This window comes from Muscardinus avellanarius, assembly GCF_963383645.1.
Source record: "Muscardinus avellanarius genome assembly, chromosome: 8".
Taxonomy (NCBI): domain Eukaryota; kingdom Metazoa; phylum Chordata; class Mammalia; order Rodentia; family Gliridae; genus Muscardinus; species Muscardinus avellanarius.
The window spans coordinates 24,052,801-24,079,056 of NC_137794.1; the positions used below are offsets into that span (position 1 = coordinate 24,052,801).

General features: G+C 36.0%; 1 protein-coding gene and 1 pseudogene across 2 annotated transcripts in view; one reads left to right on the forward strand and one right to left on the reverse strand.

Moving 5' to 3' along the window:
• Positions 1-26,256, forward strand: part of ADGRB3 (adhesion G protein-coupled receptor B3) — a gene marked incomplete at both ends in the record, with an annotated part of 810,263 nt that overhangs the window by 186,576 nt on the left and 597,431 nt on the right. The gene's annotated exons all lie outside the window — the stretch shown is intronic.
• Positions 1,615-3,263, reverse strand: LOC308266361 (corepressor interacting with RBPJ 1-like; annotated as a pseudogene). The gene is made up of 2 exons: positions 3,192-3,263; positions 1,615-2,930 (listed from the first exon to the last, which is right to left on the reverse strand). The product of its transcript is annotated as a corepressor interacting with RBPJ 1-like (transcript).

Below are 26,256 nucleotides of genomic sequence, written 5' to 3' on the forward strand. Positions count from 1 at the left end.
CTGTTCTCCTGGGTATTTCTGTTAGTGGGTACCACTGCACACCTCAGAGTCCAGTGTTCAAGGCAAAACTCACGTGTTTCTACTTATTTTCTTATCTTGCTAATGGAGCTAAGCTTTGAAAGCAAAAACAAACCTTTGTTTTTTTGTTCCCTTTTGCTTTTTATTTGCTCTCTGCTATGGAAATTTTTTTAAAGTCACCACTTCTCTGATGAAGTAGATTTTATTACCTTTAGCTTGAACTATTGTTATAGCCTTATAGTTGATTCCACAATATTTTTTATTTAATTATACGAACATAACTGTATAATTTTCCTTTCAAGCAGCTTCATTACCTTCTATATCAACTTGGTTTACAAGCCCCTACAGAGAAAGACTCTTAGCCACCTTGAATCCAGTATTACCTTCCTGTGACTTCTATTAGCCCAGTTAATTCTGTTGAAAATACCCCCATCTTTCTATGCTTCTCATATTTTCTCTCTTTATATAGTGGGAACTATCATAGTTTAGTAAAATAATTATCTTCTCAATTTCCCTCTCTTTCTCCCTTCTTTCCTTTCTTTCTTCCCCACTTCCTTCCTGCTTTCCTCCTTCCTTCACCTACCTTTATTTTTATTTAACATTTGTCTAGTTATTTGACAAAAGTGGTTTTTTTGTGCAACAGTTCTGGATATTGAGAATAGTATAGAATGTCAGAACCAACAAGGCCTATGTCCTGTTGCCTCTTGTGTTTTAGAGGGATGAGTGGTGCTCAGATAGTCATATACACTGTAGACATTACTTTGAAGAATAGAAAAGAGTATGGAGCTATCCAGGCCAGGCCAGGTCAATCTTTCAAGGCTCCCTTCAAGTACTACCTTTTCCAGGAATCACTTGCCCAAGGCTACAAAATTGGAGTCTCAGTAAGAATTCTAATTTCATGAAGATAAGGATTTTGGAGTTTAAAAAAATAATATAAGCCAGGTGTGGTGGTACATGCTTGTAATCCCAGCGTTCAGGAGGCTGAGAATAGAGGATCACAGTTCCCAGATAGCCTCAGCTACTTAGTGAGGCCCTTTGCAACTCAGTGAGACCTTGTTTCAAAAAATAAATAAAGAGTAAAAAATAGGACTAGGGCTGTAGCTCAGAGATAGAATGCTCCTGGGTTCTATCCCCACTACTGCAAATTATATAACACCTTAAAAATAGGTTATAGTGAATGCTCTATAAGTAGTAATCAAATTAACAATCCATTGAAGCTCCTAATTGTTTTTAACCTTATCCTTTTTTTTTTTTTACTGTCACTCTTTTAATGATGTTTCAGAACAAAGAAAATGTCAGAGTTATGTGGAGTTTTTACCTAATACAAGGGCACAAGAAATAGTTACTAACAAAAAAATGTTCTACAGCCCATTTGCTATTCTCTCCACAAACAGATTTACTAACAAATATTTGCAAAATTATTCTTATGGTACTCATGTAGTTCTGATGTGAAATGACAGAGATGGAAAATTAAAATAGAGGTTTTTTTTTAAATTAGAAAGACAGTATACAAAATTTAGAACTTGCTAAAGGGCTAAATAAGAAAGCAGGGACTTTCACTCCCATGTAACTGTCACACTGGTCCCTGCTCTCTTCCTACTTCTTTTTCGCCCTCGGTGTCCCGTTAGCACACTTGTCTCCTGTGTGCTCCTGTGTGCTCCTATGTGCTCTCTCTCCTCTGTATGCACCGTGCCCATGGCTTCTGCTGCCATCTCCGCGCTCCCGCTCCTGGCTGGGACTCCGCTGTGGCCCTTTCCTCGCCTCCCTTTTTCTGTAAGTACCAGCGCTCCAGCAGGCTCCTCCGGCTCCGCTCCTCCTTGCTGCGGCTTCAGCGGCTCTCCTCACTTCTTTCGGATCCTCTTTTCTCTGAGCTGTGATGATGGCTTCTGGGCTTCTGGTCAGACTGGCATGGCTCCGCTTGCTATTCCCTCCAGAACTCTCCTGTTTTTAAAAACTGTGGCTTTCCCTTGGTTTTCCCCTTGTTACTGTGGGTGTTAGAAAGTTCTTCGTCATCTTTTCTTTTCTTAGACTTGTCCTTTTCAGAATCACTGTTATTTCCCGAACACTTGTCTTTTTTTCCTTTTCTTCTTCTCTGTTTTCCTTCCATCGTCATCACTCTCAAATGCTGCTTTCTGAAGTCTCAGTAGAGGAAGAAGAGGAAGAGGAGGAGGAGGAGGAGGAGGAGGAGGAGGAGGAGGAGGAGGAGGGGGATTTGTTTTTATGTTTTTTTGTGTTTGCGCCTGCTCTTCTGTAACTTTTTCTTTTTTCTATCTTTCTTCTTTTTCTTCTTTTCAAGTCTATCCAATTTCCTGAGAAGTTTCTGTTTTTGTTTGGTTGTGAGTGACTTTAAGAATTCAACTTCTGGATCTTCTTCCCCTTCACTTGCAACATACTCCTGTGATGGATCATTTGCGGTCAAGTTTCTCCCCAGTACATTTTGTTTCAGTGCAAACCCACTGTTTCTCATCTCCGCTATTAGCTCCAAGGGGTGCATTGATGGCCCTGAGCCATCAGTGGGAACAGAACTGGCATTGATTCCGGAAAGACCAAACAGAGGACATTCTCGATCTGTTGACATGATCCCATTTGTGACATTTAATGCACCTTACGTTTCGAACCTGAATACCAAAGGGCTTATCTCTGGTGTTCATGTCATCTTTGGCATATTTTTCTCGTGGAGCTCCTTTCTGCCATTCAAATTTGTATTCTGTCTCTCCTTCTGTCTCTCCTTTCTCTTTGCTTCCTTTTTTAGCTCCTAGTGGTGCTTCATACATGAAATTAAGGCCATTCTTTACACGTTCATCTCCCATAAGCAACCTATTATCGTAAGACTCTTGCTCTTTAAGATACTGTTGCATCAATTCTTCTTGTTTCTTCTTATCATATGATATTTTCTCTTCTGCCATCCATACATTTTTCTTTCTTTCTTTCTTTCTTTCTTTCTTTCTTTCTTTCTTTCTTTTTTTTTTTTTTTTTTTTTTTTTTTGTGGTACTGGGGTTCCTGGAAGCCCTTCTACCTCTGGGCTACGCTCCCAGACCTATTTTATTTTTTTGAAACAGGGTCTCCTAAGCCAGCGCGCGCGGCTGGCTTCAAACCTGCGCGATCCTCCTATCTCCGCCTCCCAAGCGCGGGGATTACAAGCGTGCGCCACCACGCCCGGCTTCATCCATACCTTTTTTATGTTGGATTTGGAGGCGGGATGAAAGTCTTTTTTGCACATGAAGTTGGCGAAAGACTTCCCCATCTTGGAATCTGAGCGCTGGAAGGCAGCGGCCGGCTCAGCGAGCAACGTAAACAAACCCGGCTGTACAACCGGAACTGCGCCCCAGAGCAGGCGGGAACTCTTAACCTTATCTTGAGGTACTTGTATTAATTACTGTGCTCCAGAGTATTCTGTGCTTATGTGTATACTTCAGGTTGAAAGGACCAAGAAGTCTATATTTTACTTATTTTACTATCATTACAGTTCTTAGCCCTCTATATTACTATCAAATATTTACTAAATTTATCATTTAGATACTAGTATTAGTCAAATGCGGTTGTCATGGGTTGGCTGTGGCCTCATTTCTCCACTCCACAGTACATTGTGCATGTGCAGTGGCATGATGAATAGCCTCTCCATTAAAAATTGCGTTTGAATGACATGGCCCAGGTGTAATAATTTGCTTCTCTTTATTTTAAATACGAAATTTAGTGTGGTATCAAAAGTTGAAAGGACCAAGGGAATAATTGCTAATTTTATTTTATTTTATTTTATTTTTTAACAGCAAACCAGGTTTTTATTTATTTTTTTTTCTTTTTTTCATATTTATTTTTAATTGGTGCACTGTATTCATACATCATAATGGGATACATACTTTTGTAGACATACATGCACACATTGCCCAGTCAGCCCCCACCCGATCCCCAACCCGATCTCTCCCTATCCCCCCCTCCTATGCTTGGCTTAGTAGTTGACATCTAGTATTATAGCAATTTATCCAAAATTAAAAATGATAATCTCTCATAACAGTTTCATTTGTCTGATACCAAGCTTTTGATGACTTAAAGATAACATTTCAATATTTCTTTTTGCTTTCTTTCTTACCAGATAATCTATTTTTTTCTATTTTTTAGGTGAAACTATCATATATTTATATATTTATTTTTCAGAAAAAAAAATCTATCCTAATATGGAATATGGACTCTAGGTACCCACATCGATCTTGAAAAAGAACAAAGCTAGAAGATATATATTTTCTGATTTCAAACCATATAAAGCTACAATAATTGAAACAGTGTAGTACTATTCTAAAGGCAGATATATAAACCATTGGAGTTAAATAAAAGCCTAGAGATAAATTCTTCCCTATATTGTCAAGTTATTTTTGACAAGGTTTCCACGAACATTTGGTGGTGGAAATAATAATCTTTTAACTAAATATTGTTGAAACATAATAATTACATGGAAAAGAATAAATTGGACCCTTACCTAATCCCATATACAAGTATTAACTCAAAATAGATAAAAGACCTAAATATAAATCTTAAGACTATAAACTTTTAGGAGAAAATCTGGGTCATAAAACCTCACAACATTGAAATTGGCAGTGATTTCTTGGTTATGATTTCAATGGCACAGGCAACAGAAGAGTATACAAACTCCCTAAAAAATAAAAAACATATTGTATATCCAAAGACAATGTAAACAGAGTTAAGAGTTACTAATAGAATGGGATAAAATATTTCCAAATGCTATATCTGAAGGTATATTAATATTCCAACTAGAAATCCTAAAAATTAACAACAATAAAGGCAAACAATACCCTTTAGAGATAGGTAACAGACTAACATAAATAATGAATCTCCACAGATAACCAATCTTAGTTGTCTGTTGGATGGAAAATCTTGTTTCTCTAGTTCTGATGTGTGTTACCTATTTCTTCTTTGTAGTTAATCTCTTTGAGTATTTTCTCTAGTGCTGGTTTTGAAGACATAAATTCCTTCAGTTTCTGTTTGTCATGGAAGCTTCTTATTTCTCCATCTAATTTGATAGAAAGTTTTTCTGGGTAGGAAATTTTTGGCTGGAAGTTGTTTTCTTTCAAAATTGGGAATATGTTACTCCAAGCCCTTCTGGCTCTCATGACTTGGTTTGGGAAGTCTGGAGTGATTCTAATTGGTTTGCCTCTGAATGTCACTTGGCCCTTTGCTTTTGTTGCCTTTAAGATTCTCTGCTTGGCTTCCACATTGGTCATTTTGACAATCATGTGGCGTGGGGATCCTCTTCTCCGATCCTGTCCAAAGGGAGTTCTATACGTTTCCTGGACCTGCGTATCGACCTCTTGCTCTATGTCTGGAAAATTTTCTGCTATTACTTCCTTGAAGAGATTGTTGATCCCTTTAGTTTCACTTTCTTTTCCCTCCTCTATTCCAATTATTCTTAGGTTAGCTCTCTTAAAATGGGCCCATATTTCTTCAATATCAGATTCCTGCTGTCGGATATTTTTTCCTAGATTAGAAACTATGCGTTCATTTTTGGAATGATCATCTTCTAAGAGCGAGATTCTGTTCTCCATGTGTTCTAATCGGTTGTTTGTGCTTTGAATTGAGGCCTTTACTTCATTAATTGCATCCTTTATCTCTTTTTGGCTCTCTCTGAGTTCTTCTCGAAGCACCTCTATTATTTCTACAGTTATTTTCCTGATTTGATCTTCTAGAAATCTCTGATTTTCTGTTTTATCGGGTTCTGATGTTGTGGGGTTGTGAGCATTAATTGCTCCAGTATTATTCCTCTTTCCCATGATTTCGGAAGTTTGTGCCTTCTCTGGGTTCTTCCCTTGGGTCACTATGACTTCACTTAAGGTGCTCTGGATCTCGAGTCAGTAGTATCTCAGACCCCACTACTCCTTTACTGGGTTTTATCACAGAGTCTCCGACCCAGAGAGTCGATAGAGGCTGCTTTAGACCGTGGGGGGTGCCAGGTTGCACGTTCTCCTATGGTGTGATATCACTGCCACCGCCCCTCTCCCACTGGGTCAAGTCCCAGTGAGTAAAGTACTGGGATTTCTCCGCTGTGGCCCGCAATTTGACTCACTGTTCTTGAGTACGCAGATGTAGCTGTAGTGAGTTCCGTGCTGCTGCCGCCGGTGGCAATATGGCGCCGCTGCTACGCCCTCGGCTGTTGGGCTGGCGTTTTTTTTTTTTTCTTGGTTTTGATTTCCACTCTGAATCCCTGCAGCGTGTGCTGAGCTCAGACACTGGGGGCTTTAGATGTCCTCTGCGCCGAGAAATCCCGCCTGGCTTTTCCGCAGCGGCTCCCCTCGGCTTGCTGTGGCCGTCCCGTGAATTCGCCGGCAGTATGGCGCTGCTGCCGCGTCTGCCGCGTCCTCGGGCGTGAGGATATCCTCTGTGGCTCTGTTCTCAGTCTGCTTTCTCTCTGGAGCCTGGTGATTTTTTTTTGTTTCTCTGGTGATGTTGTTTTCTGGCTTTGAAAGGCGCTGATTTTGTGGTAATGGATATTTGTTGTTAGCGGGGCTCTTAAGCCCCGCTTTTCTCGGTCGCCATCTTCCCGGAAGTCAATAATTGCTAATTTTAATACACTCAACTGATAAAAAGCTACATTGTTATATTTAGACTTTGTTGCATAAACAAAGGTATTTATAAATTATTTCCATGTATTTTGTTGAGGAATTAAAGTTTTTAACTCCCTGATTAGTTGAATATTTGAAAAACATCATAAAATACTAACTAAAAGTGGTTACTATGGACCACCCAAGATGTCCATCAACAGATTAGTGGATTACAAAACCATGGGATATGTACACAACAGAATTTTACCCAACAATAAAGGAGAACAAAATTACAGCATCTACAGGGAATGTCACACACACAAAAAGAAATTAAATGCTTTCCCTAATATGTAAAAACTAGGGAGAAATGGGTAATAGAAGGAATTCTAGTTGAAGAAGGGGCCTAATAGAGGAGCAATTAAGGTGACCTATCTGAGGGGATGGGGTGGGGATGGGAGGGGGAAGATGGAAACTCATTAAAGCACATGATGTACTTAAACAACCATATCAAAGTCAGTCATGAAATCAAGCATGGGGATTGGATAAAGGCTAATTGGGTGATGTATGCATGCATATCTCCACGAGATTTTTTATTCTATTAAGATGTTTGACTACAATGCACCAATAAAATATATTAAAAAAGTGTCCTTAACAATGTTGTTCTCTTGCCTCTCCTAGATATGTGTGTGCCTATGAAGTGAGAAAAAGAAAGCTGATGGCATTTAGAAAATGAGGAGAAGCCAGGTGTGGTGGCGCACCCTTGCAGCCCCAGCATTCTGGAGGCAGAGACCTCAGCTACCTAGCGGAGCCCTTCCCAGCTCAGTGAGACCCTGTTTCAAAAACTAAAGAAAGACTAAAAAATAGGGTTAGGGGTGTAGCTTGGAGGTAGAATGTCCCTGGGTTCCATTCCTAGTACCACAAAAAAAAAAAAAAGAAAGAAAGAAAGAAAATGAGGAGAAAAGATACCAATCTTAAGTATGCTCCTAAAAATATTAGTCAGTGTAATAGGGAGCTTTTCATTCAACTAATGCCATCACACCAGAATTGATGACTAATAAAATTAAGGAGAAACCTATAGAAAAAATCAGGGATAAGTGAAATATATAATATTAATAGCCATTTTAATGTTATAATACCATATTATATATAGGATGCATGTAATTCTGAGTTTGGAAGTCTAGTGATAGCTTACTGATAAGAGAATCTGATTTATTTTTGCCTTTCCCCTTTTTCATATTTGATCTACTTGAAATACCTAGTATTTAATGTCATTGTAAGAACAGTTGAAATGCTTTCCTCATAGAGTTATTGTGTTTTCTGAAGCCCAGTATTTCTATTGCTTAGCAGTTGTTCTTATTAAAATTCAAAGTATATCTCTTATGGTCTGTCTGATGTTTATTAGAACCATTGGATCTCATACTGAAGATATAGCTAATTGTTTATGTTTTTAAAAATGTATCTGTAAAGTTTCCGGTTTTGAGCCTTGTACTACATTTTAAGCAACTTTGCAGTGATCCTGAAAGATTTAAACTGTCATGCAAGCATTTTATGAAACACTTCATTTCAGACTCCAGATTAAATGAATCTGTGACCATTAAAGTTAGTGACAATTTGCAGAAGTAGGGCTTCTTTGGAAGAATTCTTTCCTTTCACATCCTACAAGAAAGCTGTATTACTGTTCTAGTAGAGAATATGTCATTCCACTTCTAGGAATCTAATTTAGTGAAGTAAATATAAAACAAAAAAGTTTTAAGCACAAATATGGTTTTTATTGTCAGATAATTCACAATAATAAAATGGTCCACACTGAAGAAGGCAGCTGTTGTATGTCGTCTGTGTGGAGTATTACATAGCCACTAAAAGAGGCTTGCAAAGGCATAGATAATGTTAACTGAAAGGTTTAGGACATAAAATTCTCTAAGCAGGATATGATCCTAAAAATGTGTTCATAGGAAAAAAGCGGAGCCAGAAAACTATGTATACTTTTTATACTTTTCAATTTTTTTTTTTTTTTTTTTTTTGTGGCACTGGGGTTCCTGGAAGCCCTTCTTCCTCCGGGCTACACTCCCAGACCTATTTTATATTTTTGAAACAGGGTCTCTTAGGCCAGCGCGGCTGGCTTTGAACCTGCGCGATCCTCCTGTCTCTGCCTCCCAAGAGTGAGGATTACAAGCGTGCGCCACCATGCCCGGCTACTTTTCAATTTTATATTCTGAATGATAAAATAATGTTTTGTGATACAAATAATTGATTTACATAAAATTATATAAAATCTTACATTTCTCCAAATTTACTTTTTGTTATCTGTGGTAGGTAGATAGATAGATATACACAAATACATTGTAATTTATCCAAATAGTGAAAATGCCTATTAAGGTAAATAGAAAGAAATATGCTTTCTGTTTTTTCTCAGAGCTTTCATACCCTTATGATAGATGAATATGTTTTTCTGTCATGATGTTGTTTTTACTTAATTCTTCATCGGATGATTTTTCTTAGAACTGTTTATAAATTGGTAAATAAACAAGTTAGTGACAGTCTTAATAATGCAAAATGTAATGTTCATTTTGATTTCTTGGATAACACTAGTAGAATTTTTAAAAGATTTGGAATATGGGGATCATGTTTTCAAAAGGAAAGTGATAGTCAATTATCTTAATAAACTAAGTAATCATTGCATCTTGCATAAAAGCCTTTCAAGTAGGAAATACTCTTAGTGGGTCTTTGGGAGCAATAATTTTTCTCTGATTTTATATAAAAATATCAGAGTAATTTCCTCAGTCTTATGTAATTTAGTTAGGGATTACATTCTATATTCTCTGAAAACTGAAAACTTAACATTTTTACTTGGTTATCATCTGATTTCTGTCATCCCTGTATTGATTGTTACCTCTTTATAGTATTTTTCCTTTGGTAAATTTTCACATTTTTATTATTGTTCTAGTGTGCCAACATCTTTGTGCTTTGTATATAGCTATAAATTCTTTATATTTGTCTGTGCTTTCTTATGTCCACATCATACTTCTTGAATCTGGAGTTTCATGTCTTTCATCAATTTTGGGAAATCTATTTTCACTTTGACTATGCTTCATGTTGTATCAGTTTTCTCTTTGTAATACTTATATTAGGTCTAGGCGGGACTTGTGCTATTCCTCATGTCTCATAACCTCTCTTATATTTCTATTTCTTTATGTCTCTGGGAAGAATTCTGAGTAATTTCTTTAGTTTCATCTTCTAGCTATTGCTCATGATTCATGTCAGGTCCAGCTTCCTCTTTAGACCATCCATTGCGTTTTTAATTGCAATTACTTCATTTTTCTTTCTATAAAATGGTTATAAATCATGTTTATCAATATGTATTTCACAAACATTTAGTATATTGATATATGTTCACATAAAATGAATTTAAGTGATGTAAAATATATAATTTATTATAGTAATATATATATATTATAAGTTAGAGATAAAATCATGCAACCATTACCACAATCATGGAAAAAAATTTATATCAGTTCCTTTATTTTTCTCTAATCAGTTTGTTTTTAAATAGTATATTAGTATATTATTGCTTTCACATATTTTCATGTACTATTTCGTATAGTCATTTAAATGTATTTATGAGTAAGCCTATATTCTGAACATTTTGTGGTATGTGCTTCAGTTTTGCATTTTTTTCTATGAATGAAGCTCAGGATGACTTCTCTCCTTGTATGGGTTATAATGTGCAGCAAAGGTATGTTTTCACACATTTTCATCTGTGACAATTCTGCATGACCTTCATTGTAGTGCTAAGGAAGGATTGACATTTGCTTTTTCTTAGTTGTCCCACGGGTATCTATGATTGCTTAAAAGTTTTAATTTATTTTTTGATAAGGTCACATGTAACAGAAATTTCATATTTATAAAATAATTCATATGCATATGTAAATGTATATCACATGCAAATAAAATGTAATAAACACCTCCTTTTATCTTTTATTTCTCACACATTAAGAGACAGAACTTTACATGATCACTTTTTACAATAGCTTTTTAAGACCTATCAATTATTGTTTTGCGATAAGTACTATTAGTTCTACTGTTTTCCCTTCTCTTTTGTTCCAGAAAATGTTTCTTGTGAGGAAGTCATTAATTTATTTTTATATTTAAAAGATATTTGCCAAATGCTACTGGGTGCCATACACAAAGCCAATTGAGTGAGCTAAGTTTATAGAGTTTCCATTCTAGCAGGAACAAGGCACTAATTAAAGAAAAGAAAGTTTATATAGTGTGCTACATGGACATAAGTCATATTACATGGTTTCTCTTCACAAAACCCCAAGATCCATACTGAGTAAAAGCCAAGTTTCCCTCAATGAATGCATGGCCCTCGCTCTTCCTGTACACTGGAATTGGTCAGAGATAAACTAGGAATACCCACCAGGAAGCTACTGGAGTAATGCAAACAACAAATGGCAGTGGTTTTCCTCAGAGCATCCCAGTGGAGATGGTGAGAAGTGGTCCAATTCTGGAGGTATCTTAAAGGTGTGGCCTACAGAAGTTGTTTGATGGATTGTAAGTGGTGTGTGAAAGAATCAGAAATGACTAAAATGTTTTTGGCCTGAACAACTGCAAGGATGGATTTACTACTAACTGAGATAGGGAAGAGAATAAGATGACCAGAATTTGGAGACGTCAGTTTAGTATATATTAGTTTTGTGGTACCTGTAAGACAATCCTAGTGGAGATTTCAAATTAAAAAGCAGTTTAATGGAGAGATCAGAACTGAGGATATAGATTTGGTTGGACTTTAAAGCTCTGACACTGTATGAGTTTTATCAAAGCAGTGTGTATTAAAAAGAAAAGAAATGAATACTAGGGATTGAGTCTTGAAGAACTCTGTGTTGTGAGGTCTTAGGGACATTCAGGTAAACCATAAGAGCAATTGAAAGTGAGATGCCCATTAATTAGAATAAAAATTAGATGAATGTGGTGATGTAGAAGTTGGGACAATCATTAAGAATGTGAAGTGATAAATATCAGGTAAAATGAGGACTACATTTGGAACATAAAGCCAATTGTAATTTGGAAGCAGGTAGAAGGCTGATGGACGAGGGAGGGGGGTTCAAGAGAGAAAGGAAGATGGACTTCCGGGAAGATGGCGATGGAGAAAAGTGGGGCTTACGAACCCCGCTAACAACCAATCTCTATTAGCACATTTTCAGCGCCTTTCATAGCCAGGAAACACCATCAGCAGAGAAACAAAAAATGTAATTTCAAGGGACAGAGAAAAAGAGGGCTGGAAAAACGAGAAACCAGAAACTAGACTGCAGTGCTGCAGCCAGAGCCGTGGCGCGAAGCAGTGGGCGCCATTTTCCCTTGCAGCACCAGTCTCCAGAGAGGAGGGGAACTCAGAACGGAGCTCAGAACCAGAGAGGAGATAAGCCGGCCTCATGCCCGAGGACGCAGCAGCAGTACCTTACTGCCGGCGGCAGCGGCAAGTTCACCGGATGGCACCAGACCAACACTCTCAACAGCCCACCAGGCTCCAGAGAGGAGAGGCGGACAGCAAGCTGAGGTGAGCCGCTGAGGATCAGCTGGGAGGAATTCGTCAGATTTCTCGGCGCAAGGAGCATCTAAAGCTCCCAGAGGCTGGGCTCAGCACACCCTACAGGGACTCAGAGCGGAGCTCAAAAACAGAAAAGAAATACACCAGCCTCACGGCCGAGGGCGTGACAGCGGCGCCATATTGCCACCGGCGGCAGCAGCAGCGAATTCACCGAGTCCACTACAGCTCCATCAGCGCACTCAACAACCATGAGTCAAATTGTGTCCCCTAGAGGAGAAATTCCAGTACTGTACTCCCAGGGACTTGACACAGTGGGGGAGTGGCAGTGGCAGAGATATCACACCATAGGAGAACGCCCAACCTGGCACACCCCAATGGTCTAAAGCAGCCTCGACTGAGTCCCAGGGTCTGAGACTCTGCGATACAACCCAGTAAAGGAGTAGTGGGGACTGAGGTACCACAGACTCGAGATCTAGAGCACCTTAAGTAAAGTTGTAGTTACCCAGGGAAGAACCCAGAGAAGGCACAAACTTTCGAAATCATGGGAAACAGGAATAACAATGGAGCAATGAATGTCCACAACACCACAACATCAGAACCCGATAGAACAGAAATTCAGAGATTTCTAGAAGATCAAATCAGAAAAATAACTGTAGAAATAATAGAGGTGTTTCGAAAAGAATTCAGGGAGAGCCAAAGAGAGATAAAGGATGCAATTAATGAAGTAAAGGTCTCAATTCAAAGTACAAACAACCGATTAGACCACATGGAGAATAGAATCTCGCTCCTAGAAGATGATCATTCAAAAAATGAACGCATAGTTTCTAATTTAGAAAAAAAATTCGACAGCAGGAATCTGACATTGAAGAAATATGGGCCCATTTTAAGAGAACTAAACTAAGAATAATTGGAATAGAGGAGGGAAAAGAAGGTGAAACCAAAGGGATCAACAATCTTTTCAAGGAAGTAATAGCAGAAAATTTTCCAAACGTAGAGCAAGAGGTTTATACACAGGTCCAGGAAACTTATAGAATTCCCTTTAGAGAGGATCAGAGAAGAGGATCCTCATGCCACATAATAGTCAAAATGACCAATGTGGAAGCCAAGCAGAGAATCTTAAAGGCAACAAAAACAAAGGGCCAATTGACATTCAGAGGCAAACCAATTAGAATCACTCCAGACTTCCCAAACCAAGTCATGAGAGCCAGAAGGGCTTGGAGTAACGTATTCCAAAATCAGAAAGAAAACAACTTCCAGCCAAAAATTTCCTACCCAGAAAAACTTTCTATCAAATTAGATGGAAAAATAAGAAGCTTCCGTGACAAACAGAAACTGAAGGAATTTATGTCTTCAAAACCAGCACTAGAGAAAATACTCAAAGAGATTAACTACAAAGAAGAAATAGGTAACACACACCAGAACCCGAGAAACAAGATTTTCCATCCAACAGACAACTAAGATTGGTTATCTTTGGAGATTCATTATTTATGTTAGTCTTTTACCTATCTCTAAATTGTATTGTTTGCTTTTATTGTTGCTAATTTTTAGGATTTCTAGTTGGAATATTAATATACCTTCAGATATAGCATTTGGAAATATTTTATCCCATTCTATCAGTAACTTTTAACTCTGTGTACATTGTCTTTGGATATACAATATTTTTCTTTTTTGTTAGGGAGTTTGTTTACCCTTTTTTTGCCTCTGCCATTGAAATCATATCCATGAAATCACTGCCAATTTCAGTGTTGTGAGGTTTTATGACCCAGATTTTCTTCTAAAAGTTTATCGTCTTAAGATTTATATTTAGGTCTTTTATCTATTTTGAGTTAATATTTGTATATGTGTTAGGTAAGGGTCCAATTTTATTATTTTTCATGTAATTATTATTTTTCAACAATATTTAGTTAAAAGATTAGTATTTCCTCCACCAAATGTTTGTGGAAACCTTGTCAAAAATAACTTGACAATATAGGGAAGAATTTATCTCTAGGCTTTTATTTAACTCCAATGGTTTATATATCTGCCTTTAGAATAGTACTACACTGTTTCAATTATTGTAGCTTTATATGGTTTGAAATCAGAAAATATACATCTTCTAGCTTTATTCTTCTTTGAGATTGTTTCCATATCAGGATAGATTTTTTCTGAAAAACAAATCAATGTATGATAGTTTCACCTAAAAAAATAAAAGAAAAAATATTCTCTGGTAAGAAAGAAAGCAAAAAGAAATATTGAAATGTTATCTTTAAGTCATCAAAAGCTTGGTATATGAGATTATCATCGTTAATATCGGATAAATTGCTATAAAACTGGATGTCAACCACTAAGCCAAGCATTGGAAGGAGGGTTGGGGAGGGAACGGGGTGGGGATCGGGTAGGGGCTAACTGGGCGATGTGTGCACGTATGTCTACAAAAGTATTTTCTTTATACCATTATGATGTATGAATACATTACACCAATAAAAAAATCATAAAATAAAAAATTAAAAAATTTTAAAAAAGAGAGAAAGGAAGTATTTCTCCCATCCTTTTTATAAAACAATGTGGGAAAATAGGACCATAGCATGAGATGGGAGGGATAAATGATGATATCTTTAGATGATAAAAATAATAGCACATTTATAGAGGGAAAAATTGAGGAGAGAGAAAAATGATAATTTCAGAAAAAGGAGAGAAAAGCTTCTGGGGTTTTGTTCTGGAATTGATGAGAAAAGCTGAGATCTAATGTAGTGTAAATGAAGGAGCTGACCTTTGCTAGCTTCACAAAAAAGCTTTGAATTTAAAAGGCTATTTTATGATTGTGTTTTTGCTGTTGTTGTTGATGTAGTCATGGTTGTGATTTTTGCTGAGATAGTCATGGGTGGATTTTTTGGTGATGTAATCTACAATACTGTCAGAAAGGACTGTATATTTTAACATATGTAATGCATCATCTTTGTTACTATAACACAAAAGGCCCTGCATAACTACCCCCTTTCTCTCTGGTCCAGCTACTGAAAGCTCCATGCTTCTCACCACAGGGCCTGTGTGCATTCTGTTATACCTGTCTCCAGTGATACCCTCGCTGTGGTTTTATTCGAGCCTCTGTAACACTTCCACATATACATTTTGGTTTATTCTTGTACTCATTTGATTAGCAGAAATTTTTACCATTGAAGTTTCATAAGATTGGGGCAAAATCTCTTAAAACGTATAAAAGAAACATAATACATACTGATTAGCAATGACATTCACCATTTTTATTTTTAAACCATATTATTATATTATTAATTAAATATAATTGTAAAATATGTACTATTTTTGACAAGCATATTACTAACTAAATATGTATATATTATCATATATATATACACTTAATTTACAATCTTATGATACAAAGTAAATAATGGAAGTGATATTGAACCAAACAAGGAATCAAATCAAATCAAATGGGTCTTGCTACTGTGTGATCATCATCACACAGTACATAATGCAGAACATAATTTGGTAACTGTAGACTGTAGTTTTCTTCCATGTGTGCTCACTGTATGATCAGAGATTACAAAATGGAAATATAAAGTGTTGACTTGCACAGAAAAGGACTGTTTAATATTACCCTAGAGTTGAAAAAAAAATCCTTCAGTAAATGTGTAGCCTTGAGGCCAATGTCATTCTTTAGGTCTATGTTTCAAGTATCCCATAGCTCAGAGCATATGAGTTTTATAAATGAACCTTTGATAGAACTATTATTGGGACATTGCTTCAGTGCCAACACAAAATTGAATCTTAAAACTTTCTTAAATTGACACATATTAATTGTACAAATTATTGGGATTCACTATGCTATTTCCACATGCCTATAGCATACATTGATCAAGTAAGTCTATCAACACATCTTTCACCGTTACCCCCACCCCAGGAACCCTTCCTAGTCCCTAAATCACTATTCTACTCTCAGGTTGACTTTTTTTTTTTTTTAGTTCTAACATATACCAACATGTGATACTTGTCTTAATTTGATGTTTTCCCATTCTATTCATTTTGCTGCAAATGACCGCATTTTATTCCTTAATTGAAATTTAGATAAGTGATATGAATAGAAATTTCCCAAAAATCTTAAAAGTTTTTGTCATAAGTAAAGATATTTCTGGTAGAAAGTCAAAGGAATGAAAGAATTAAGGTGGGAGGATGTGTTATATAGCCCTTGGAACTTGAATGCAGCATATTAATTCATGTTAGCATTAATGGAGGGAGGGAAGGAAAAGTTGGTATTTTTCTGCTTAGCACAACATAGAATTAATTTACTATTTCAGAAGTAACATCATTTTTCAAAGTTCTATTCATTTTGGAAAGTGGAATGTTGTGATGGCTTTTGTACTAGTTTTTAGTTTTTGATCTGTGTTGAATCACTCTGAAGGATATTAATATTTGAAAATTATCGTTCCTAGTGATTTCTTGTTGAAAAAGATTAATTATTCAATGTGTTTGATAAAATTGTGTGTTAATATCCTAAGTCCTATTTTTATTCCTATAAAAATGCTATTGGTTAACTCATTTAGTAATTCAAGTTTTGTAGTTCTTTTCTCTGGGGTCTGCTTTTAATTTAAGGTAATCAGGAAAGTTCATTAAAAAGTCAAATTATTCAGGTTAATTGATATTAATTTTTTTACATTCTTTTTTTTTGGAATTCCAGGGAATGGAACCCAAGCAGGGGTATTGTACCTCTGAGCTATACCCCAGCCCTATTTTTTAGTCTTTTTTTATTTTTTGAAACAGGGTCTCATTGAATTGCAAAGGGCCTCGCTAAGTAGTCTTAGCCTCCCAAATGATGGGATTACAAGCATGTGCCACCATGCCCGACATCTACATTCTTAATGTGTCCAAAACTGCATTTTTACTTTGATTAAAATAGGAAATACTATTTTGAATGAAATTTATAATTATCAGAAAATGAAATAAAATGATCCGATATAAAATGGCATATAATGCTAAAAATCAGCATGTGGATTAAATAGTTACATGTGTTGTTCAGACATATCAGGTTTCCAAAATTGTCAGTGGGTAAAATTGTTTAGGGGAAGCAAAAACAATTAAGAGCTTACTACCAAAGCAAATGTAATAGTGCTATGTAAATTTTACTTTCAAAAAGAATAAAGACAAATGATGTTCACTTTAAGAAAGGCCTTGATTTCTTATGAATCATAAGTATTTTCATAATCATAGTTAACATTCACCATTAACAAATATTATTTTGACATTTTCAAATATATTATAATATCAGAACTGAAACTGCCTTGCCCTTTACTGTATCATGGCAATAAAATGCTAGATACAGGAGAGAAGCAGAAAAGAAATTTAATATAAGCAAAGGTTCACATTCAGGATTGGAGTTTCTCATGTGGACCAAAAATTCCTAAACCTAGATCTCTCAGTTCCAACAAATTCATTATTTGAAAATGACAAGAGTAACTCACAATTCATCTTCTCTACATGCTTGCTTGGCTTTAGGAAACTTAGCAGTACTATTCAGTTTAAATTAAAATTTAATTGGGTGTGGAAATTAAGAAAAACCATTAGTGAAGAAGTAAAAGATGATACTAGGAAGAGAACCAGAATAGAGAGGAAACTTGGAAGTCAAAGAGGAAATAGTTTTTAGAGGGAATTAATGGATCAGAATTTTTGGAAAGTCAAATAAAATTGGAAATATGTTGTACACCAAAGAATGGGGAAGACATTTTAAATTTTATACTGATTTACATTCCCTATCTCAAACAATATTTCCATTCACCCATGACTACTGTACCAAACCGTCAGAGAACTATGACATTTTAAATATGTCATTTGTAACTCTTTCATTTTCTCTACAGTGATCTGAACTGAAATGGACATAGAGATACACTGATGATAGTGTTAGTGAGATCACATTCAGTGAACAAGTACAAACCTAATGGCTATATTTTATTGTACATTATATTGTATATATATATACATATATATGTGTTTGTACACATATATACAATGTATATATATACACACAAATATATGTAGTGTGTGTGTGTGTGTGTGTGTGTGTGTGTGTGTGTGTGTGTGTAACTGGGGGTTGAACCCAGGGGCATTCAACCTCTGAGGTACACCTTCTCAGCCCTGGTTTTATTCGGTTTTTTTTTTTGTGTGTGTGTGTGTGTGTGTGTGTGGTACTGGGGTTCCTGGAAACCCTTCTACCTCCTGGCTACACTCCCAGACCTATTTTATATTTTTGTTTGGAAACAGGGTCTCTTAAGCCAGCTCGGCTGGCTTCGAACCTGCGTGATCCTCCTGTCTCCGCCTCCCAAGCGTGGGGATTACAAGCATGCGCCACCACGCCCGGCTTATTCTTTATTTTGAATCAGGGTCTCACTAAGTTGCAGAGGGCCTCACTAAGTAGCTGAGGCTACTTAGAGATTCTCCTGTCTCACTCTCCCAAGTACTGGGATTACAAGTGTGCAATACCACACTCAGCGCCTATACATATTTTAAATATATATATTATAAATTAGATTTCTTATTGAAAGTATGTAGAATCCAGTATAAATGAAGAAAACAAAAAACTCTCAGGTTTATTAATATAAGCGTATTTGTAAAAAGATGTTGACAAAGTATTTTAAAACCATACTGTGGCATTTAGATCTTGCTCAAGTATGAAATAACTGTCTCTATAAATAGGAATAAAGTATGATTATATTCGCTTATTTGTTACAAACTTTATTTTTGTGTGTAATATATATGTATTTATGTTAGCTCATTATGAATATGCATCATGGTGAGGTGGAAAGTGCTATAAACCTACAAGCACACAGCACTTGGTGTGTTTCCCTCCAGATCCCCACGGTAGACATTGTCACATCCTTCATCCTTAGAATGCAGACATAGCGTTATTGGAACTGTTTCCTTCATCAGTTTTTCTTTCTCCCCTTCCCATCTTCTTCCCTCAGTCTCCTTCCACACTATTCTACTGGTCTCTCTCCTCATTTATCTGACTTCCCTTTTGTTTTCTATGTTTTCTAGCTTCTACATGTAAGAGAAAACATATGACCCTTGACTTTCTGAGACTGGATGATTAGTTTCATCCATTTTCCTGCAAATGACATAATTTTGCTTCTACTTATTAAAAGACCTTATCATTATTAGGCTATCATTGTAGTCTCATTAAAGATACAATTTTTCTACTTTGCTTTTTAATTGACTCGTCATTTTACCTTTTCAACTAGTCTCTAAATTTTATTGCGGAGAGGACTCCTGACTGGCAGTGCCTGAGCTTCCCACACTGATAAGCTTCTAGACCCAAAGTCTAAAATTAGAGATGCAGTGACATATAGTCTCAAAATCAACAAATAGGATAATGCATATTGGATTTTATTTTTATTCTATATAATGTATATTTGTGATTTGAAATTTATACTTATTGCCAACTTCCCCATGTTTATGGATTTTATGTGATCAATTTTTCCAGTGTTTCAATAACAACTCACATTTTAAGTGGTTTCAGGTTTTTAAATCATCTTGATTTTTTAGTTACATCATTAGATTTGTTAGTTACAATTATTATTAGTTACATTATTAGCTACAATCATTAGATAGCTTAGAATATAATAATAATAAGATGAATTAAGAGTTTGAATTTTTTGTGTGTATGTGGTACTGGGGATGGAATCCAGGGGCATTCTACCTCCAAGCTATACCCCCAGCACTATTTTTTTTTATTGCTTATTTTGAAAGAGGGTCTCATTGAGTTGCATAGGGCCTCACTAAGTAGCTGAGGCTGTCCGCAAACATATCCTCCTGTCTCAGCCTCCCAAATGCTGGGATTACAAACATAGGGCCACCACACCCAGCCTAAGAGTTTGAATTTTATATAAAATTCTTAGCTGTCTTTTTCTTAGCCACAAATTCACTCTTAACCTTGGCCATATTTGCATATGTACAAATTGGATTAAATATATAGGAAGTAGATGGATAGAAATGGAGAAATCATTAATATTTGTTTATGTGCCTAGTAAATAAGTTCAAAGAACATTATCTACTCTGTCTGAATCTGTAACTTGTTTGTTCTTTATGAAAAGCACACTACTTTCTTCTATATTGGTGATCTTTCCATACCAACACATTAACATATACTCAGTGTGTACCTTCTAATGGGTTATACCAAAAGAGTGCTCTGAAATGTTTTTAGTTTATACTTCTTCAACAATCACTACTAAAAGTAATTCACAACTTAGAAATAATTTAAACCTACTATTACTGGAAAATTCAGTTATTATGTCCTCAAAAATGAAAACAAATATTTTTATAATTAGAAAAGATAAAAATGAAAAATAAAGTAGCAATTTGTTTTATATAACCATAAAGTCAAGAGGAAAACCTTGGCTATACAAAGAAAAAATATGTAAACATTGTATGAAAACTCTTTGATATTATTCTGTGTAACTCTGGTCGAACTTTCTACTCTATATAGTACTCACAGGCATGTGGCATCACATCAGTGTTGTGAGAGCCTCATTCTTTGTTTCCTTTAAGTCCATATATAAAGAGGTCAAAATAGGATCAGGTGAAGGTGTATGTGTATCAACACCAATGAGAAACCCTAGAACTCAAACTTTATGGTCTCTTATCTTAAAGTGGGAGAAATAGGATGTTATGAAAATTACAGTAGGCTGTGTTTAGAATTTTATGTTTGTATATATAATTTACATAAAAGAATCTATATTGTAAGCTGTTTTAATAGTTCGATGGCTCATTTATGACAAGTTGAGCTTAATTCAGTTATGGAATAAAACATCTTGAATAACCACTTTGTGTAAAAGACTAGAGACCTAGAAGACTGCCAAACTGAAATTGTTCAGGAGAGTACTTCAACACAGTTTACTTTTTCCTTAAATCTGAGTTAGGTTTGCTGAGTTTATTTGTGGATTCTTTATCTGTTCAATGCAGAGACAACCTGGAAGAATGTATTTATATGTGGCCACTAGCTCCAATCTGATGAGTCACTAACATAAGAAAGTACCAAGATCATGTCTGAATGAAGCAGGATATGTGAAATATTGTTTATAAAGTAGAAGATTTTCTTCGTTGAAAAGTCTGAGTCAGACCCCTAAGCTTTAAGTTTTAGACAAATTAGGAATAAATATTTTCTTCTCAAAAATTACTACATAGTCAATTTAAAAGTATAGCCTGGCGTGGTGGGGCATGCCTGTAATCTTAGGTATTTAGGAGGCTGAAACAGGAGGATCACAGATTCAAGGACAGCCTCAGCAAGTAGTGAGACTTTCATCAACCTAGTGAGACCCCATTTTAAAATAAAAATGAAATAGAGCTAGGGGTATAGCTCGGAAGTAGTAGTATGTTCCTGGGTTCCATCTTCTTTACCACAGGGGTGGGGAGGGAGAGAGAGAGAGAGAGAGAGAGAGAGAGAGAGAGAGAGAGAGAGAGAGAAAAGGGAAGAGAATGAATATATAAAGAGAGAATGAATATATAAGAAATGAGAGAACCAATATCCGGATCATTTAAGCAAATAACCCAATCAAAAGAAGTACAAATGGCCAATAATTATATGGAAAAAATGAAATTCAATAGCTTTAGACATCAGGGAAATGCAAATCAAAATTACCATTAGATCCCATCTCATTTCAGTCAGAATGGCAATCATGAAGAATAGAAATAATTGGTCTGTTATATAACTCAGAGATGCAGAACTTGCCCAGCATATGCAAGGTCCTGGGTTCAGTCCCCAGAACCTACACACACACACACACAAACACACACACACACACACACACACACAAAGAACAAAAATAACAATAAATGCTAGCTAGCATACAAGGAAAAAAATTCTTATACACAGATTGGGAATGGAAATTAGTACCACAATTATGAAAATCAGCATGAAGATTCCTCAGAAACTAAAAACAGAATCACCACATGATACAGCTATATTATTCCTCATTATATATCCAAAAAATTAAAGTCAGCATATTATTTTTTTGTGGGTCTGGGAATGGAACCAGGGGCATTCAACCTCTGACCTACACCCCCCTGCCCTGTTTTTTATTCTTTATTTTGAAACCAGGTCTCACTGAGTTGCAGAGGGCCTCACTAAGTAGTTGAGGCTGTCCCCGAACCGCGATCCTCCAGTCTCAGCCTCCCAAATGCTGGGATTACAAGTGTGCGCCACCACGCCTGGCTTAAAAGTCAGCATATTATAGATATACCTGCATACCCATGTTTATCACAGCACAATTCTTAAAAATTTTTTTTATTGATGCATTTTTTTTATTCATACATCATAATGGGGTAAAACACCTGTGTAGACATACATGCAAACATCACCCAGCCAACACTCAACCAGTATCCACCCCACTCCCTCCCCATCCCTACCTCCCATGCTTGGCTTAGTGGTTGACTATGATATGAATAAGTACATCGTGTGCTTTAGAGAGTTTCCTTCCCCCCTCCCATTTCCACAGTTAGATTGTCTTATTTGCTCCTCTATAGGATTTCCTTTTTCATATAGAGTTCCTCATATGACCCATTTCTCCTTAGTTTTTTTATATTAGGAAAAGCAGTTTTTATTTTTTGTTATTGACTAATCTCACTTAGCTTAATGTCCTCCAGTTCCATCCATTTCCCTGTAAATGCTACAATTGTGTTTTTTTTAATGGCTGAGTAAAATTCCATTGTGTATATATCCCACAGTTTTGTAATCCATTCATCTGTTGATGGACATCTTGGGTGGTTCCATAGTTTGGCAATGGTGAATTGTGTAGCTATGAACATAGATACACATGCATTAGTTTGGTAGTTTGATTTCCTTTCTTTTGGGTAGATACCCAGAAGTGGTATTGCTGTATTGAATGGTAAATTTGTTCCCATTCTTCTGAGGATTCTCCATACTCTTTTCCAAAGTGGTTGCACTACTTTGCAATCTCACCAACAGTGTTTTAGAGCTCCCACTTCTCCACATCTTCACCAGCATCTGTTGTTGTTTGTGTTTTGAATGATTGCCATTCTAGTTGGAGTTAGGTGAAATCTCAGGGTAGTTTTGATTTGCATCTCTCTAATTGCCAGTGATGTTGAGCATTTTTTCATGCATTTACTGGCCATTTGAATTTCTTCCTTTGTGAAGTGTCTATTTAATTCACTGCCCATTTTTTTTATTGGATTATTTGGTTTTTTTTTAGTGTTGAGTTTCTTGAGTTCTCTGTATATTTTAGAGATTAGTACTTTGTCAGAGGAGTAAGTGGCAAAAATCTTCTCTCATTCTATTGGCTCTTGGTTGAGGTTCTTGACAGTTTCTGTTGCTGTACAGAAGCTCTTCAGTTTCATAATAGCTAAGTTATGGAATCAGGGTAGGTTTCCATCAACAAATCAGTGGATAAAGAAAAAGTGGATTGGTTCTTTCTTTTTCTCTGTAAGTGAGAAAAAGTTTCTCTGTAAGTGAGATTAATCAGTCACAAAAAGGGAGAAATTGGATTCTTTCCCTAATATGTGGAAGCTAGGGAGAAAAAGAGTGATAGGAGGATGAAGGAGGAGAAACCATACATGAGCAAATAAGGTGGCCTAACTGGAGGTGAGGTGAGGGGAGAAGAGGGAAACTCCCTAATATACATGATGTTTACTCACAAACATATACATATCAATCACTAAATCAAACATGAGAAGGAGGGAGAGGGAAAGGAGTGGGGTTGAAATTGAGGAAGGGCTAAATGAGTGATGTTTATATCTATACCTCTATCATTTTGTACTCCATTAAGATGTATGACTACAATGCACCAATAAAAAAATTTTAAAAAGAAAAAGCAGTATGTATACAAAATGGAGACTTATTTAACCTCAAAGAAAACAAAGTCATTTCATTGTGAGAAAATACATGGAACCAGAGATCATCATGTTAAGCAAAATAAGCCAGTCTCAGAAGTCAAGTTTTGTATGTATTTTGCATGTATGTATTCTAGAAAAAATAAGAGGACATGAATATAGAAGGAAGACTGTTAATAGAGAGAAATCGCTCAGCATAGGAAAGTAAGGGTGAGTGACGAGGGGTGGAAATTATCGAAACATACACATATATGAATATGACATAATGAAACCCACTATTACATATAATTAACATGTGTAAATAAAAATTATTTTACGAGCCGGGTGTGGTGGCGCACGCTTGTAATCCCCGCGCTTGGGAGGCAGAGACAGGAGGATCGCGCAGGTTCAAAGCCAGCCGCGTGCATTTGCTTAGGAGAACCTGTTTCCAAATAAAAATGTAAAAATAGGTCTGGGAGTGTAGCCCAGAGGTAGAAGGGCTTCTAGGAACCCCAGTACCACCACCACCAAAAAAAAATCTATTTTACAGTTATTTTTATGAATAGCCACCTTTAAAATATTGACACACTCAACTTGAGAATATTAGGAGAATTCAAAAAGTTTTGTCAATTTCAGAACACTTTAAGCTATAATTGTGTACAGTGGACCTTCAAGGTAAAATGTTTGACATCATATTGGCTGAAATAAGAAAACACTGAAAATACTTTCCATGTAGAGTTCTGGTGCAGAGGTCTTGCTCAGCATCACAGGAGAGCTAGGCGATTTGACTTTTCATGTGGACCAATATTATTTTTCTGACTCAACTTGAATTTATATCACTGGAGTGTTCGAAGTAGTTGATCTTTTCCTCTCTGTAGAGCTAATAGTTAGACAAAAATATATGCAAATGATGTGCAGTGCTTTCTTGTTCTCTTATATTTATAAAAAAGATATTACATATTTTTCCAGTGTTGTTTTTTCAATTATCTGAGAAAATTAACTATCTTAAATGCAAATGCAAATGATAAAGATGAGTTATTAAGAAACCAAATTATACTCTAAGCTCACATAAACATAAGATATAATCCAATTATATATTTTTCTTTTTTTTTTCTTTCTCATTTTTACCCTGGCTATTCCAACTCAAATTTCATCTCATGAGTTTTCTTCTTTTTATTATGCATGTGTTTTTAGATTTTTGTATCAAAAACTTCTACAATTTATTACATTTTGAAGACTCTCCTCATAGTTTTTGTCTGATTTATGGAAAATTTTTTCCTTTTTGGTGCATTTTAATCATACATCATTGTGAGGTACAGAATGGTAGAGACATAAATGCACACATCACTCATTTAGCCCTTCCCCAATTTTTACCCCATTCTGTCCCCCCTCCCTGTTTCTCATATTTGGCTTAGTGATTGGCTTTGATATGTTTGTGAATGTACATCATGTACATTAGGGAATTTCTCTCTTTCTCTCTCCCATATTCCTCAGTCAGGTCACCTTCTTTACTCATCTAAAGTTTCTTTTCTTTTGTCTGGAGTCCCTCCTATTTCCCATTGTCTTCCTAGCTTCCACATATTAGGGATAACATCTGACTTTACGCTTTGTGACCAACTAATATTGCTTAGCATAATGTTCTCCAGTTCCATCGATTTCCCTGTAAATGACATAATTGTGTTCTTTATAGCTGAGCAAAATTCCATTGTGTACATATCCCATGTTTTGTAATCCTTCATCTGTAGATGGGCATCTTGGCTAGTTCCAGAGTTTGTTAATGATGCATTGTGTAGCTATGAACATAGATATGCATGCATTACTTTGGTAGTTTAGTTTCTATTCTTTTGGCTAGATACCCAGAAGTGGTATTGCTGGTTCATCCCCATTCTTCTGAGGATCCTCCTTACTGTTTTCCAGAGTGGTTGCACTAATTTGCAATCCCATCAACAATATATTAGAGTTCCCACTTCTCCGTATCTTCCCCTGCAATTGTTATTGTTATTGTTTGTGTTTTTAATGATTGCCATTCTATTTGGAGTTAGATGAAATTTCAAGGTAGTTTTGATTTGCATCTCTCTTATTACTAATGATGTTGAACATTTTTTATACATTTATTGGTCATTTGACTTTCTTCTTTTGTGAAGTGTTTATTTAGTTCACTTGCCCATTTTATGATTGGGTTATTTGTTTTCTTAGCTGTGAGTTTCTTGAATTATCTGCATATTCTAGATATTAGAGTTCTCTATTGGAGAAGTAACTGCCAAAAATCTTCTTCCATTCTTTTGGCTCTCCTTTGAGGTTCTTGATAGTTTTCTTTACTGCACAAAAGCTTT